General features: G+C 40.0%; 1 protein-coding gene across 2 annotated transcripts in view; it reads right to left on the reverse strand.

Moving 5' to 3' along the window:
* fndc3ba (fibronectin type III domain containing 3Ba) overlaps positions 1 to 13,675 on the reverse strand; it is a 99,271-nt gene extending 85,596 nt beyond the window's left edge. For both annotated transcript variants that reach the window (XM_086049196.1, XM_086049190.1), the window contains exon 1: positions 13,491 to 13,675. The gene's annotated coding sequence lies outside the window, so the exon portion shown is untranslated. The remainder of the gene's footprint in view (positions 1 to 13,490) is intronic.
* Positions 13,676 to 18,203: the final 4,528 nt, after the last annotated feature.

Genomic DNA, 18,203 nt, shown 5'->3' on the forward strand with positions numbered 1-18,203 from the left:
CAAAAACAAATACAAACGTGCTTGCACTCTGTTTCGATTCTTAGACATCCACATGGTGGTCATACGCCAAAGTTAAAGCAAGACAACTTGACTCTTAACGGTCAGATTGGTTGGCTTTTTTTTTTTTCTTGAAAACGTTGAAAATGTCTCTCAAAGTCTCTAGTGGTACGCCAAAGAATCACTGCCCAAGTACATTCACATTTCAACTTTGAAAACGGTTTGTTTTGAAACATTTACCGAGGTACAATGTTCATTTAACCTTTATGTGCGGTACATTTTAACTGAGCATTTAAGTCGTAATTTTGTTATATTAACTATATTTATGTTGTCTGCTACACTTCCGTATTTTAACGACGAGCATTACGGCGCTACTTGGAGAGCTCATTTAAATGTTTTTTCGACGGCATAAAACGATTGAGAACCACCAACTTGGACAATCACGCAATTAGGCTAATGAGGTGTAATTACGTCCCTCTGAGCTTCCTACCCGAATCTAACCTTTCAAGTGTCAAAACAATTGTCAAAAAGAAATAAATAAATACATTTAATACACGCGTACATGGAAAAACATTTTGTGTTTTCTCAGAAAAATAGAGGTAATTTTCCCGTGCGGCAACCTAAGGTCTTGTCTACACGGTTTTTCCGTCCCGTATATTGGAGTACACATAAAAAAACAAAAAACGCATCCATATGAAAACCGCGGGAGTGCGTTTTCAAACGCACGCCAAGCCAAAAGGCGGCAGTAGTTAGCCAAATACTGTCCGTTCGGAAGGAACTTCCGTCCTTTGACGTCACTTCTACGAATCCAAAAACACGGCGCCAAACGCGTTCGGGAGGACCGACGAGAGGTCGGAATTGCCGTTAAACCTTTCAAAGGGAAGCAGAGGTTGGTTGCGGACAAATAAGTCAGCAAAAAGCGCCCCGAGAATGGCTACAACCGACGCAGCGCCGCGGGAATCCATGTTGACTCGCGTGAGAACGCAAGTCGCGCAAGTTTTGACTATTTGAAAAGAGGGACGACACATATTAATGAACACGTAAATACGCAAGATTATAGCCGACGGCTGATTTCCATCTTTAGTCCCTTCGGCGGGGTTGATGTTAAAAACGAAAGAAAAAACGAATAGGGCAACAGTCAGTAAAAAAACAAACTTGACAATGTTGTTGTCCAAGTGACGTCAGAGCATTTTTGTCGCATAGTGACCACGTAAAACGCGGAATCCGGAGATACCCGCAAATCTCCAGCGTGGCCGGAGTTTTGCGTTTTCAATGAAAAAAAAAAATCATCCACGCGACGATAGTGCTAAGCGCAGGCTAATATATCCGCCGTATGCAAAAACCCCCGGCTACGTGTAGACAAAGGCCTAAGTGGAACTCAAATAGGACCTGTTGAAGGCCAAACGAGGCTCAAGGAGAAGACTTGAAAAAAATGACAGGTATGTGGGGATGGGAGGGGTGGGGGTGAACAAGGACAGGGGGTGGGGGGGTGGGGGGGGGGGGTCACTCCAGTGTGCATGCCAGAGAGGGGGAGGCTGGAGCTTGGGTGTTGTAACAAGGAAAAGCAATAAAACATGTGGCTTTGCATTCAATATCACCGACTTCCTCCGCACGCACGCACGCGTTGCATAAACACTCATCCCGCCGTCTAATCTGGAAAAATAAGCGGTTAGAGAGCGGGGGAAGCTGGCGGCTGGTGCTCCAGAGACGCAGTTTAAAAAAAAAAAAAAAAAAAAAAAAGAAAAAAGAAAGAAAAGTCTGGAGTAACTTTCCAGAGGTCACCTAGCAACATCAACATTGCCGACGACATGCTAATGCAGGCACGTATGAGTACGTATGTATTTCATTTTATAGTCGGGGATCATAATTAATATCGTTGAAAAAAAAAAATCATGTTTGGAGAGTTCATTTATATACAGTCGATCATGTTGTTCGACGGTGACTATGATATGGTTTATATTTATATAATTTCCCCTTGTGGGTCATAATTACTAAGGCCCAATGAATATGGATTTTTTCGAGGCCGTTGCCGATTCGGCTTTTTGGCGGAATACAATTCTGATAACTGATTAATCGGTCGACTAATTACATAAAATACATAAGGACTAAAATAACTTCTTTTTTTGATCACTTAACACGTACACCAGTAAAGATGTGAAGTAAAAGGCAGAACATTTCACAGTTTTGCACTATTTTGTGATTTTTTACAACAGAGAGAAAAATTGTTTTGGGGGAATGTTTGAATGTCATTATATTTCTCTTATGTTGTCATGTGTTTAGAAAAAAAAAGAATAAGTAAGAAATAAATAAGTTGACAGATTTTTGCCGAATTTAAAAGCGCCAATATCGGCTGATTAATCGTCGGGCACAACTAAATACGATTTCTATATATTTTGTATTTATACAAAAAACATAATAATCTATATAGATATAGATTTTTTTATTATATTATATAATAGAATGTATAAATTCATATAATATATATATGTATAAATTATTATATTATTATAATATATATAAATTATTCTGAATCAACATTTCAATTGAGTTCAGTTTTATTATATCACAAAAAGTTGGCATTTCAACGGGGGGGTGTAGACTTTTTGTATTGACTGTTCAAATGGGGGGGGGGGGTGACATTTCCCTTTTTATGGTGCATTTTTCACATTCTTTTCAAGCCAACTGCTCACAATCACCCCCACCCCAAATCATTTAATTCATAAAAAGCCTTTGGGGAGATTTTATCATCCACTCTCAGTCGTCAAGTGCAAATAAAGTCATTCATAAGCGCTTTCATGTTCAAATATGGAGATGGGGCAAGTTGAAAGGCTGTTTTTTTTATCTCCTGCTGAACCGGTGGTCAACAATGCAGGAAATGATCGGGGGGGGGGGGGGTATGTGCGAGGAGTGGGGGTGGTCCGGAGGTATCATGGAAGCGAAAAGAAAGAAGGGAGGAGGAGGAGGAGAAAGGAGGAGGAGGAGGGCAAACATTGCAGCTCGGTGCCAAGCAAACATGAGATGCTGGGATACTTCAACACAGCACAAGAGGATGCTGGGAAATGGAAAGTGAAAGCGGCAGCGAGGTTATCACCAACACACACACACACACGCTACAAACTCCTTGTTGTCGCACAGCCAGCTCGCAACAACGTTTGGATCAAGTTTTCCCACAATGACACCTGCAATATGACACTTGCAATACTGAAGAGGTTGCGACAATAGTCTTTGTTTGAGTTTTCCAAAATAAAAGTTCCACATACCAAACAATAAGTCAAAACTATCCACAAAAAAAATACTAATTTTTCTTTAATGTCATGTGCGTGTCAAGCTAGCAGGTTTCATGCAAAAAAAAAAACAACCAAAATTTTGAGAAAAAGTTGTAATGTTACGTTCCATGAATAAAGTTTTTTTTTGTTTTTTTTTAAAGCTGTCACGGACACAAATTCACGCTAGGAGAATAAATTTGCATTATTCTGCGAATAAAGTCGTATTGTTTTTAAGATCAAAAGCAGGTGTAGACGAATAAAACTGTGCTGTTCCACAAATAAAGTTGTATTTTTATACAAAATTGTGATGAAAACTGGCATTGTACTATTAGGAGACAAGGTTGTAATCTCACGGGTTCAAAACCGCACTATAAAAAGTAGGGCATGACCAATTAATCGGCCATCTGATTTAATCAGCCGATGTTAGCTTATTTTAAAATTGGCAAACATTAGATGATGTTTTTGCCAATTGTTGCTGGTTTTTTTTTTTGTTTTGTTGTTTTACACATCAAGACATTAAAAAACAAAACAAAAATAATTACATTCAAGCATTATCCCCCCCAAAACAAAAACAAATCGGGCAGATTTTTCCCTGTGTTGAACAAATATTAAAAGAGAAATTTAAGACTCAAATGTTCTGCGAGCAATTCAAAATTCAACAGTAAAGTTATTTTATTCATTATATATTTAAAAAATGAAACTGGCCGATTAATCGGTTATCAGAATTTTATCCTGCAGATATCAGAATCGCCACATTCACAGTTCATTCATATTGTAAAATGACAACAAGAAATCATTGCATCCAATCCTCTTGAACGGAGCCGTACCTCATCGAATCCAATCGTAAACCCGGTGAATCGAACCAAATCGTACAAAGTAAAACAGTCCTCGAATCGCATCGCACCCCATGCGTCGAGATATGGTTTGAATGTTGGTCCTTTCGCATGCCCAGCACATTATTATTATTTCATTAAAAATGTGATTAATCACGATTTAACTATGAAAATCACGCTATCAATTGCAATTAAAAATGTGATTCTACTCACAGCTCTAATTTCTTTCTATTATTTCTCTGCATACAAGTTCATGCTGGGGGAGGAAATACCTGCTGAAAAAAAAAAATTAAAGTTTCAAAGCTGGTTTTGAGTAGTTCATATAATTAAGAGCCTGGACAAGTTCAATCACAGACAAACACGATGGTGGCTAAAGATGGTGGGCGGGGAAAGCGGCCTAAAGGAAACGGAGCGGCTCTGCTCTTGTTGCTTTCACACCGACGCGCACACACGGACACACAGGATGCAGGGATGCTTTTGTCTCGTCCGTGTAACATGAGAGCTGCTACGTCTTCCTTTCCTGACAACACACAAGCAAGTCACACAAAGCGCCGCTGGACTTCCGGCGACACGCTCGGAACATCGGCGGTATCACGACGCCTCCCTGACCCCATTTTTACCTGCACGTCACCTATCGAACGCTAAATAACGCGACTGAGGTGCTAACAAGAACTCGCATCGCCAAAAGATGGAGCCGCATCAGTAAATCGACAGCGAATCGATAATCAAATTCATGGAGAATCGATTTAACGTTTTCAGAGCCAGTTTCATTTCAGCCTCTCAACACGAAATATTTGACGATTTCTGTTGTGCTCCATGAAAGCAGACTTATTGTCTTTTGTGTTGAATCAAATAGCAAGCCAACAACTGAATTTTTTTGCACTGTCATTTTGGAACAATCTACTTTTTTTTTTTTTTTTTTTTTTTTTAATAAAGAGATGGAAATAAACTCTTTATGCAATTCATCAATTAATCAATAACATTTTTGTACAGTGAAAACAAAAAAATTACAAAACTATGGCATTCCAAAAAGGAACAATAAAGGTATAAATACAAGTGAAATGTTTCTTAAGCGCACCAGAAAATTTTCTCACGAGTTTCCTCCGTATGAAACTGAAGTGTTTTTTTTTTTTTTGGGAGGGGGGGGGGGGTGAAACGGGATCTCATAAATGTAAAGACCTTATGTTGCTTTTATTTTAATCTTGATTATTTCGATGAATATTGAAATCACGATCATTAAAAACGATTATTCACTGACTTTTTGTCTTCAGTCCAACTGGGGTGTCATTAAACAGCTTAAGCAGATTTGTTGACAATATTTGACAGAAATGGGCCTTTTGCGTACAAAGGAAAAAGCCGTGGCTCTTTTAAGTTTAGCTCATAAAAAAAAAAATTTTAAACAATTTTTTTTAAAAAAAGGGCACGCAAACAAAAGTGTCGCGTTTCTTTTTCTGTGACGCGATGCATGGCCAAAGATTTCCGAGGCCACGGCGACCCTGGCGTCTTCTATCAGCCCCGATGTTGTGTTTTTATTAGGAATCAAGGTTGGCATTCATGTGCGGCTCAATAGACGCCAGTTAGCAGCCGCTAGCTGCCTCGCGCTTAAACAAACACGCGCCGCGCAGACTTTTCCAGACCTCCCCACGAGGGCCGCATAACATATACGTTGTGTGTGTGCGTGTGGAGCACAGTCAGGTTATGTTATAGAGCCCGTCTGTGTAGATTTTGCGGCGGGGGTCGGTGGGGGGGTCTCTGTGCATTTAGCGGTTGGGGAAAGAGCACAAGTTCAGTGTTTTATTGTGCAAAATAAGAGGACATTAACACCACAGTCTTTGAAAACTGATTAAATAATTACGGCCCCTGTCGCCTCCCACTAGAGTAGCGTTTCCCCCACCTTTAGTGAGCTAAGGCACGTTTAACGTTAGAAAAATGTCACATCTCCAAAACAAAAATGTCACCAAAAGGTTTTTATGCTGAAATGATGAGATCGCGTCTCAAATTGCTCACAAATGTACGTGGTGTAAAATATGGGGCCTGGTTAGCTATTGTTATGTTGTATCAAAGACAACAGGTGGATTCATTAAGCTAGTTTGATTGTTCCTGTCTGTCACTATATGTTGCTGGCAGAGACGGATGATAAAGATGAACTCTTTGGAGTAAAGAATGACTTACGGACTGGATAAGTCAAATTGGGTAAAGTCGCGCGGCAATCGTGATGACAAAATGCTATTGTTAGCATAGCATTAGAAAAGCATAACAGAACACAACCACCAGGCAGGATGATGTCTTCTTTCTAAGTGAAACATGACACATCTAAGTTGTTGCTTTTCAGATAAAAAGAAGAAAGTCACAACATTTTGACCAATGACAAAATGCTATCGTGAGTAAACCGCAATGCTTCACACAATTTTGTCTTCTTTCTTCTTCATAATCTGATACATGACCAATGTGAGGTGTCGGTTTTCGGATTAAAAAAAAAAAAAAAAAAGAGAGAAAGTCAAATCACTTTGACAAATTGAAATTGCTATCATTAGCACTTAGCATAGCCTTAGAAAAGCGTAACAGTAGATAACCACAATGCATTAAAGCGAGCAAAATGTTGTCGCCTCTTTTCTTCATCATCATACAAGATTTTCAGAGAAAGAGAAAAGTCCCCAAATTTGGACATATGATAAAAATACTCTTTGTAAGCATAGCATTTAAAAAAGCGTAACAGTAGAAAACCACAACGTATCACACCATAATTGTGTCCTTTTTTCCCCTTCATTATCTAAAACAAGATGACACCGATTTACTGGGGATTTTCAGACACAAAGAACGCCACAAAATTCTGACAAGCGGCAAAACTCCATCATTAGCTTAGTCTTACAAAAGCATGACTGTAGACAGCCACAGAGCTAATTTGCTTCCATCGGTTAATTTCCTATACGGCAGGGGTGGGCACCTCCAGGCCTTGAGGGCCGCTATCCTGCATGTTTTACATGTTTCCTTCCACCAACACTCCTGACTCATATCATCAGCAAGCTTCGCCGAAGCCTGACAACAATACATAACAACAATGAAACCGGCAGGCCGATTAATCGGTACCTCGAAGACAGAGCTATACACGCTGCTGTCATTTGACTGGTCAAAAAGTAAAATCCGTGCAGTTTGACGGCTCATTTTAGGTTCACTTGCTGAGCAATGAAAGAACAGTGGGAAAAAAAAAAAAAGATAATGCAAACATTTCTGCCTTTACTCGGTTATGTAAACGCGGGTTAAGCTGAGCGCTCACTAAGCGCGAGAAGCGAGGTCGCTTGTACCTGGGAGACAAAGCCGCAATGGTTACGGAACTCAGGTCGTCGACTTATATAAAGTGTTATTCAACCCGCTGACCTATGCACACGGAAGAAAAAGGCCAAAGAAATCCGACTCCGCCGCGAACAACAGCTTCTGTGCGGCTTACCAGCAGCAACAGCAAAAAAAAAAAAAAAAAAAGAGAGGGGGGGGGATTATTATTATTTAAACGCTGCACCCATCCTGCAACTGTACGCATTCCCAGCGCCGCCGCAAACCAGAACGAGAGGACGGAAAAAAAATCTCGCTCATTAAGTTTCAGCGAGCTGAAGATCCAAGCATTCCTGCCCCGGCATCTGCTGGACGGTTCGGGACGCTTTGTTTACATTCTGATTGCGCAGAGACGCAAAAGGCCAAGAAAACATGCGGCGGGGGGGGGGGCGGGGGAACGGATTCAATTATATCACGGTAACACCGGCACAAAAGCAGGCAGGAAGTCAAATGTAATAACCCCAGGGCCAAGTTTACTGCGGTGACATTAATTACACTTAAGAGGCCACAACATTGAGCACACGTGTGGCAAAGGCGCGTCGAAAAAATGGCACTGTCGAGGGGGCGCGGCATCACAGCTGTTCCGAATAATTTGACTGCCGACATATGAGGGTTTTAAATATTTTCAATCGGGGACTACCCCAAAAAAAAATCAATCTTAGCTCTACAAATACTACCATTATAACAATTACTAAAATACTGTCTGTGTATATGCTGTAATAGGCTAAAGTGTTTGTTAAAAAAAAAAAAAGGCAGCGCTTTTAGTCCTAAAAAGTAGATGATTGTAAAATTAGAAAATGAAAAAAAAAATGTATTTAAATAATGATTCAATTCATGTATTGTCCACTGAACTGAAGTTATTGTTGAAAAACAAACACTTCTAAAATATTGTGTTGTCTTGCAAACTATTACTAACTACAACTGAAATGTACTTAAATATATTGAAATTGATTTTTTTTTTAAAAACTTATATAAATAATATGCTGTTCAAACATTTAATTCAGTGATTTTTTTTTTTTTTTACCCTCACATATCACTAAAAGGAGCTTGCGTACCCACTTTGAGAATCACTTAAATACGTAGGCAAAATATTAGAAAGAATTCTCAATTAAAGCAGTCTCCCCACCAGGGGCGGAGCCAGAACGTGGGTAATGGGTGGGCCTGGAAAAAATTAGGGTGGGCCTGAATATTTCTCTCACTGAGCAAAAAACTCCTATCACACATTGTATATTCAAATAAAATGACAAAGTTTAGGTCTTCCTTAGACAACCACAATTATGCCATTCTTAATATTCTATCAAATAAAAAAAAGACAATGAAACACTAATTCAAAAATAATTTGATAATTCAAAAAACAAAAAAAGTAAAAGTATATCTATTTTTCATGAATCTCACTGGGTGGGCAGTCTGTCAATTTGAGTGGGCCTGTGCACACCCAGGCCCACCCATGGCTCCGCCCCTGCTCCCAACTTCATATTTCACAACATAAAAATGTTACGGCATAACAAACAAAAACTATACAGCGAATCCCCGTATATTCGCGATTCTGCATTTGCAAATTAAGCTGCAGATTTTGCCTTCCTCTCTGTGTCTACATGCTCATTTTTGATATTTGCGACAGAGCTTGCTCCGCATTCACAACTATTCGCCATATAATGGAGAACACATTTAAACACTGTTAACGCATTTCAACTCAACGTTAAAAATTGGCATGTTTTAAAGAAAAAATCCATGACGTGAACCAGCATATCATCGCTGTCCTGTGAAAGACACGTATGTCCAATTTTGGCATTTTTAAAAAAATGTTCACGTTAATGTTAATTCACGTAAAAATAAGAAAAGTTTAAAAAAATTGACGTGTTTTTCACAGGACAGCGATGATATACTGAAATATTGATCATCTTTGGGCCTACTTAAATTGAAAACAAAGCTATTATTAGCCTGCTGTCTAAATGTCCACAGGTGTACACAGGTTTCCTGTACCTTCTGCCATCTCGTGAAGGAGCAATTCATTGTTCGGCAGGTCACGATACGTTGCTGGCATGGATAGACGAACAAAAGATTCATTTGTAGCAGAACATTTGGACCAATTCAATGAAATTGGGACAAGTTTCCGCTACACACTGACGATCTCTCGAGGCACATTAATGTGCTGTGCTGTAATACAGGATACTAAAGCCACAACAACAAACTACTTATTTGAATAGCAAAGCATACCGATAGCTAACTCGAATGTATCCTGGTAAAAAAAAAAAAAAAATCACAAAATCTGTCAACATTTTGTAAAAAGACAACAAACACAAAACGCGCTATAGTTAGCTAGCTTGTCCTCATTCGACAACAGGTCGTTTAGAAGACAGCAGGCATTAAACCAAAAACAAAACAAAAACCCTATATCAACATTTTGATCAACAAGAGCAAATATAAACACACACGCTACCTGTAAATGACATGTACTCCACTGCAACAGTCAAAGTGATGTCACTAACACAACATGACACAGCTTTAGTAGCTTACTTAGTTCAGATGATGTCACACAGAATCATGCTACAAGGTCCTTGATGGTCCTCTCTGAGGTTTAAGCGACAGGAGCTTTAGGACATAAAGCAAGAGAAACTAAAGTCCAGAATCATCACCTTCACTTATGTCATTGTATGTGTGTTCATTTTTCCGTCATTCAGGTTTCATTCTTTGAACGAGTGCTACAGAAAGAAGATAAGATCTTAAATCTTAGATTAGCCTTCGGCGAGCGTTACAGGGAGACGTCTTTGTACTCAAACAGATACAAAAAGATCAATCGTATGCGTCACTGTAGTTGGTTTTCATTTTTGGAACTGATGTTGTGTTCACCTGTGCTTTCTTTTCACCATATTGAATGACTGAACGCGGTGACTGACGACACAAATCTGCAAATAAAGCGAAGCGCCCGTCCTCAATATCAAATCTTTGAGAGAGACAAGACTCCAATGCCGATCAAAGACTCTGTCGTACAAACTAAGAAAATGAAATGCGATTTACATTTACGGATTTTTTTTTTTTTTTTTTAACGCTTACCCAGCCCTCTTTCGTACGTGCATATAAATCCGGAATATATTCCAATCTGACTGCAGTGCGGATGCTCCAGTCGCACGTGTCAGATTTATACCTCATCTAATGGCGTCAAACGCCACCATTGTTTGGAAAATTACATAGCGTGAAAAGCAACGGTAACCGGAGGAGCAGAAAACAGTGACGAAAAGAAGATGCTTTTGACTTATCCTTGAAATTGCCACAAATGCAGCAGACTTGAGACATTCGTGCGGCCATTTCTAAAACTGTAAACACTGCGCGCACGTCCGGCCGTGTTTTGTGCGCTTGCGTCACTTCACGGACGCATTCTGTCGCCGACGAGGGACGGGCCGGGACCACGTGGGTCGATTAAATATGCAGGACGGAAACTCGGGGACGGAGGGACGATGCCTAGCTCTGCTAATCACCACGCCTAACGTTGGCGTAGTCTGTTAGCTCTGTAAACACCACACTAACCCTTAAGTTTACTCTTGGATTTAAAGAAAGAAAGAAAAAAAAGATCCTTTATAGGTAAATACAGGACACCCACATTGTTTTCATTTGTTTGTTAGCATTCAAATGCGGCCGGAACTATGATTAGCGTAGGCTGTTAGCTCTGTTAGCCGCAGCATTTTACGCTCCACAACATAGCGGCGCTGATCTCCTCTCGGATCAAACTCATCTACTTTACAAGTAAACACAGGAGGAGCCCCACGTTAATTTGTAATTTGCATGCTGTGGCCTGTGGGCGCTTTAAAAGTGCCCCGCTATTGATGCTAGCCGTTTGCTTAATGACGCTTATTTTAAACACTCTGCAACAAACTGTGATGATGGTAGTGTGGTAAACGATAGTTTTGTTCCTGTAATCCATTGCCGAGTCGCGCGTTGTTGTGCTGCATACGTAAGCGGCGTGTGGTAAATGAGCGCCAGGCCAGGCGCCGTTTCCATAACTACCGGAGACGGACGGAAGAGAGCCATTTTGCGCACGGTCCCCAAATAGTAAGAATTCTGAGTAACGAAGTCAATGTGATCAGTCTGAGTCCACTTTGTTATATTTGAGACAACATCATCCAAAGGCATCAAAGGCCTCGATTTTCTGTGTCGGATATATTATACACAATATAGACAATTCTTTATCAGTCTGTGCGTTTCGGGTTTATGACTTGTGGTTATTTGGTTTAATAAACATAAAACAAACACAAGTCATGACATTGTGTGCTTCCTGGGGAGCCTTTTCGGGGGCTTAACATGAAATGTTCCGAACAGTAAGTCAGAGGCAGGGTTTTATGCTGCCATTTCCGATATGATAATCGATGAGTGAGATCGGCCAATACCAATTCTGATAGCGATCACATAGGTTAGCGACACATTTTTCAAATTTAGAGCTGGTCACTAATGATTATTTTAATAAATTCGATTATTCTTTCAAAAAAATTTTGGCGATTACCTGATGACTCAGGTTGACAAAAAAAAAAAAAAAAAATTCTATCCACTCAGGTGACGACCGTAACGGCTCACCAGTTTTCTGGGTTTGGTCATGTAACCTTCGCAAGCTGAGCTGTGATTGTTCAATACCTGAACCCTTAGGTAGTGTGATGTCACCAAAATGGCCGCCCTCCTGAGATGGCTAAAAAATGGGTGGATTTTGCTGTTTCGTTCATCTACCACAAACAAAATATTAATCAAGACACGCAGGCAACATATTATCGTAAAGACATTTTTTACTTAACTTCCTCTTTAATGTCGTTTTTGGGTCAATTTTTATTTTCTATTTATTTTGTATTTTATATTAGTGCTGCGGGACAATTATTCTCTGTCTGAAAACAATCACGCAGGGAGAAAAACTATCACCTTGTTACATCATCACTCGCGCCCTGTCCCCCGTTTTACTCCTAAGCAAAGAAAAATGGCAAAAAAAAAAAAAAACAGCCACATCAGCCTTGCACCAAAGGAATGTCATCTGACGTCATGTATTTGGGATCAGATTTCTCCTTCTCTTTCTCTTTCTGCACTGACAAAATTGTGCGTGTGCGTGTCATTTCTTTTCTCCAACGTGCCCCCTGGATCCAGAGTCCACTATTAAGCAAGAGGAGCTGACGGGAGGGGGGGGGTGCAGGGTGGGGGGTGCGGGGTCCATCGATAGATAAGACAGATTCCAAACTTTTGGGGAATACAATCAAACCACACATGTAGAGTTTTGCATCGTGTTCCACCTTTTGGGGGTGTTTGTCAGTTTGGCGTGGAAATTGGAGGGGAAAATGAGAAATAGGTGGCAAGATAGATTGATACATGTGTTGGTGCACAAACAGACACGTAGTCGTTTCTGAGAGGTGGAGGCAAAAAAAGAGAGAGAGAGGGAGGCTGGCTGGAAGGAATGCTAGGATCTGCTGGAGTGGAGACTTTTTTTTTTTTCCTCCCCTAAACGCCTCATTGTGCAGGGGGAGAAAAAGCACAAAATGACCCAAAAACAACAAACAAGTCTCCATAGTATCACTATAAATTGTAAGAGATTAAAAAGGGGATTGCGTTACTGATTGGTGAGCGACACGAGAGTATTTTACGTCAAGTTGCGAGACATTTTTGCCAAGGTTTGGGGAGAAAAAAAAAGAAAGTCATTTACAGCAAAAAACGAGCTAGTTCGCCTCGTCAGCATCTTCGACGCGGATTGTTGACTTTGCAAAGCAAAGCAAAGCAATACAGAGATTTAGCAGTGGAGGCAGAAGTTTGCTGTCCTCCCGTTGCTCTCTCTCCATCCAAACAAAAGTCGGCGAAACGACACTTTGACGATGGAAAAAGTTGCAAAACTCCACATTTGACGCACTTTTCAACGGCGCGTAAACGCACCCAAAACTTTTTTTTTTTTCCGCTCGCCTCTTTTTGGACGCTGCTGGCCAAGTGGCTCAGACTGCCGGCGTCAGCGCTACCAACACACACACACACACGCACTAACACGCACGCACTTTATAAAAGTTTCCCTCTCCAACATGGCCTCCTTTGTTTCGAAAGAGTTGAAACTTACCTCGCTGCGAATGAAACAACGTGGAGACCGCACCGCGACGTTGGCTGTCTTTCTCGTTTCGTCGTGGTGATGGTGGCGGTGTGTGCGTGTAGTGTGTGTGTATTTTTTTTTTTTTATTCCCAGGCTCCGGAGCTCGCCTGCCTGCCTGCTCGCCTGTCTGCTGGCGCGGCGCGACGCGGACTAGTGCGAGCGAGGCTCCGCCATGTCAATCAAACGAGCCTCGCACATGGAAGGCCAGAGCCCGCCCCACTTTTTACCGTACGGCTCGCACTAAAGGCGCAACGCAAATTTACTCAGCGGCTGAGTGGTAGCCGTCGATTTTACATCTGTGTATTTTCTTGCTAAAAGTCATATACATCTGAGGAAAACATATATTCAAAACATATACATGCATATATACCCACATATATATTAGAGGTGTGGAAATTAATCAACAATTAATTGATCATCAACAATATAATTGACAACAATTTTGATAGTTGATTCATTGTTTAGAGCCATAAATGAACTTAAAATTGTCCAAATCCTCTGATTTCAGCCTCACCGAAGTAACTATTCTCTGATTTGTGTAGCCCTCAATGAAAGCTGACTGATTATCTCTGATGTTTGATCAAAATTATTAAACGTATTCTTAAATTTGTAATCATCTGCTTTTACTTCAGAAACCAGTGGTCAACATTTTTTCCCATTTCCTGAGATGTCACAGAGCAAACCAATAACTGAATCAAGATCAATTTATGGGGTAAAAAAATAGTTGCAGTCAGTTTAATCTATTTTCCAAAATATTATTTGCAGTTATATTATGAATAACCTGTAAGTGACATGTAGTTACACTTGAAGTAGCCTCAGAACTGTATATGAAACTAGAAGTAAGCCATCCAATTTTCCATAATCCATGATGTCCTCTTTTTTAATAAAAGGAAGTGAGCAGCACAAAACGTTCAATCTTCTACTGGAAAGCAAAAAAAAAAAAAAAAGAAGAAAATCAGGAAAAGCCTACTAGAACACCTGAACTTAATTCGGGATTAATCAGAGGCACCTTAAACGGTGGCAGATGTGTGCTGACTTTTTAATGTGAGTTTGAATGTGGATTGGTTAATTGTGGACACGTTTCTAAGAGGGTGAACACTGACCAAACCTTTGCGCAAATAAATTTCCAACACTGACCTTTTATCGTCCACGCTGACACGACGGCCGCCTTTACATGATCACACGGCCACGGTGGCAGCAAACAAGCTCATGTCACAGAGTTCCTTTCATTTGGGTCACCTGCAGTCGGCAACGTGAGGGCCGTTCAAAAAGATGAATCACTGTAACCTCCGAGCCCAGCTTCCTAAAACACATCCTTCCAAATAAATAGCCTTCCTCTTTTCACACTTTCAAGTTGAAACATGAAAATATGCCACAACTTGCCACTTTTAGCCACCTTGGTAAGATAGCGATACACAGCTAGTTCAGTTAGCAAGTAAAATTAAAATAAAAGTAAAAATATAGATCCTGTCCATGCAAGAAAAGTAAAACTGAAAATTAAGGTAACACTGAAACAAAATAATATAAAAGACAAATAAAATACATAAAAATAAAAAAATAAATAAAATTTGCTTACTATCCACCCAGACTATCCAAGTAAGGATCCAAATAATCATTTGGTTCTTGTTTTGAAAAAAAAAAAAAGTTTAATAAACATACATATCTAGTGTGCGCATATAAAAAAGAAAATAAACAAAAAAAAATAAAAATGAAAAGTACAAAGTAAGTTCATAAAAATGAATAAAAATAAAATAATATACATAAAAACAAAAATAAAAACTTCAAAATGTGCATCTCATTTGTGCAATAAAATAAAAGTAAAAATAAAAATGGGAGAAAAAATAAAAATAAACATGCACATTTACTGTGCGCATTAAAATCAAATAAATAAAAATGAAATTATAACGTCACAAAAACTAAAACAAATATTCACGTCATCCATTAAATACCCCCCAAAAAATTCAGACATTTATAAAAACTATAAAAATCTGGTGCATGAATTTAAAAAAATCATTCTACCCTAAAAACAGTTGGCTTAAAAATAACACAATTTTGGGTCAAAAATGGACCGATCCACTGGGTCAATTTGACCCAGTTTCTTGCGTTGCTTGGTACAAAACTACCATTTTTCTGGGTTGTTTTCTGAAAAAACACCCAGAAAGTTGGGTCAAATTGACTCAAGTAGTGGATCGGTCCATTTTTTACCCCAAATTGTGTCATTTTTAAGCCAACTGTACTTTCATTTCAGATTTAAACAGTTGCAAACAAAACACAATGAAAATCAATGCTAACCTAAAAAAAATCATTTGCACAAAAGAAGGGAAACAACCAGGATGTGTCTTTATCCTTTTCCCCTTCCAATCCTCCACCGCGAAAACTGGATAAATGATCCAATTAACTTCAAAAAACAACAACATTTAGATCCTAACCGAGACAATACGCAGTCTCATAATCAATTAAAGTAGTGAGATGAATGATCAAACTTGTTTTCCTCACTTGCTCTTCCAGCCAAATAGACTCATTGCCCCGCACTTGAGGATTTTTCTCTGCTGGCAAACGCAAGCGCACATTCCGCCGGCTGCGGCAAGCAAATAGCCACCGGTGGAACTCCAAGGCCCCGACAAGAAGAGGCGGGCCGGGCTGGGGGCGGGGGGGGGGGGGCATTGTCAGGAAGTACTAAATGAAATTCCACTCGTTGCAATGATCATTGTCAGCAGACATATTAAAAATCTACTCAACCTAAGGTCATGTAAAGTTAGCGCTAACAAGGAAAGCCTCATGTTCATCCCCGGAAAAGAACACGCACAGCGATACGTCATACAACAACAACCCAAAATAATAATGAAAACAACAACAATGATGACAATACATTTCAAATTGCACGTTTCCAATCAGAAAACAGCTAGCTCAGCTAGCTCCATTTGGTAGGTATAGGCAGATGCTGTACATAGAGTAGGTGGCAGGTTTGTAGTTGGGTTCGTTCTACGCCCACCAAATCACTTAGCATGTCAACTGTTGGTGAAATAAAAATGACAGGCTCCCTATGGAGGCAGCCAACTAGCTAATACTAGCATGGCTAGCGTTAGCTCGTTTTCACGCCGACATTACTTCACAAAGCGACGGAAATCAGAGAAGTCGCTGCTCATTTTCTGAGGAATAAGTACTTTTACTGTTCTTCTACTATATTTTGATGTTATTTTGAAAGAAAATCTGCTGTGATGAATACTGTGATACTTATATACTACTGATATTTTAGTTCACAGTATTACTGTGTGTTACTAGCTAAAGTTCCATTATTTGAATTTTGTAATCTTCTGCATCTTTACTGAAGGATATTTGGGGTTTTATAAGAAATTGTGTCCATATACAGTATATATACTGTGTATAACACACTCCCTATTTCATATATTGCCCGATGTATCGGTTCTTGACCAATATATCAGATATCAGCCGGTATATCGGCTTTTTTTTTAGCCTCCAATATTGGCCCCAAAGCGCCTTTTTGCTATGGTGCGGGATCTACCGAGGATGAGCTACACGTCTGCTAAAAGGCCACCCGTGTCTACCGACATTTTCCATCGTTGCTGCTCACACACACACACACACACACACACACACACACACACACACACACAGCAGATAAATGGAAGCAGATGAGTCAGGGAAGGGCCCCAAAAATGGCCGTCATAAGCTTCAACTGCAAATCTGGGGGCGCACCCCACAACGCCGCCATCCAGCGACATAGTGGCAATGTTCGACAGAGCTGGTAAAAGTACTCTTACTCTGTACTTTAGTACAAGTACAGTGGTGCCTTGAGATATAAGTAGGGACCAGACTTGTGTGGTTTTTTTTTTGTTTGGTTTTTTTTTAGATACAAGCCGTCGTTTGGCCAATTTTTGTTGTTGCTTTGGCTTCTCGGCGAAACCTTGAGAAGCGAGCAGTTTGGCAAATAGTGAACAATTCTTCATAAAAGTCTTCAAGATGCTGACGTTTCCTGTCAAAATACACACAAAACAAAGGGAATTACATATTGTGTATTTAAAAGAACCAAACAACGTTGCTTTAGGAATTTCTGCTAGCTTAATGCGAACATAACAATGGAAAATGCCGTTAACATTCTGACGGTTCGCCTCGATAATCACAATCTCTCAGGCGTACGTTCTTTATATTATGTGGAAAATGTTGAATATCACAGTCTGATGAAAGTGCTTCAAGTTGCAGTAATACTATTTTGCGTTTGTGTCTGCATGACTCTGTTATACTGCCTCCCGCTGGCCAGGGAGGGCACAGCAGAAGGAGCAGCACAATGAATTGGATTGCAGCATTAAATCATGATGCGCAAACTTTTTTTTAAAAAAAAGACTGTGGTAAAAGTACAAGTTCTGAATCAACTCCTTCAGCGAAAATAAAAACAGACTCACTCTGAATTATGAAAAGTACCCCAAAAATCCTTGAGTGGAGAGTAAAGAATTGTGTTTTAAACCAAACTTGTGTACAGTTCAGATTGGTGATAAATCTTCTTAAGTACAGTAACAAAGTATTTGTACTTGGTTACTTCCCACCACTGATGTTAGATAAGATCTATTGCCGAGTAGGCGGGGTAGTGGTTCGGGAGGCAGGTCTTGGCTCTGAACGTCAACAAGCGCCAGATGTTGAATGGCGAGCCAGCTACCCTCACACTCT

Source organism: Filicampus tigris, chromosome 13 (genome assembly GCF_054856515.1).
Source record: "Filicampus tigris isolate MCC_2025a chromosome 13, RoL_Ftig_1.0, whole genome shotgun sequence".
In the NCBI taxonomy this organism is placed as follows: Eukaryota; Metazoa; Chordata; class Actinopteri; order Syngnathiformes; family Syngnathidae; genus Filicampus; species Filicampus tigris.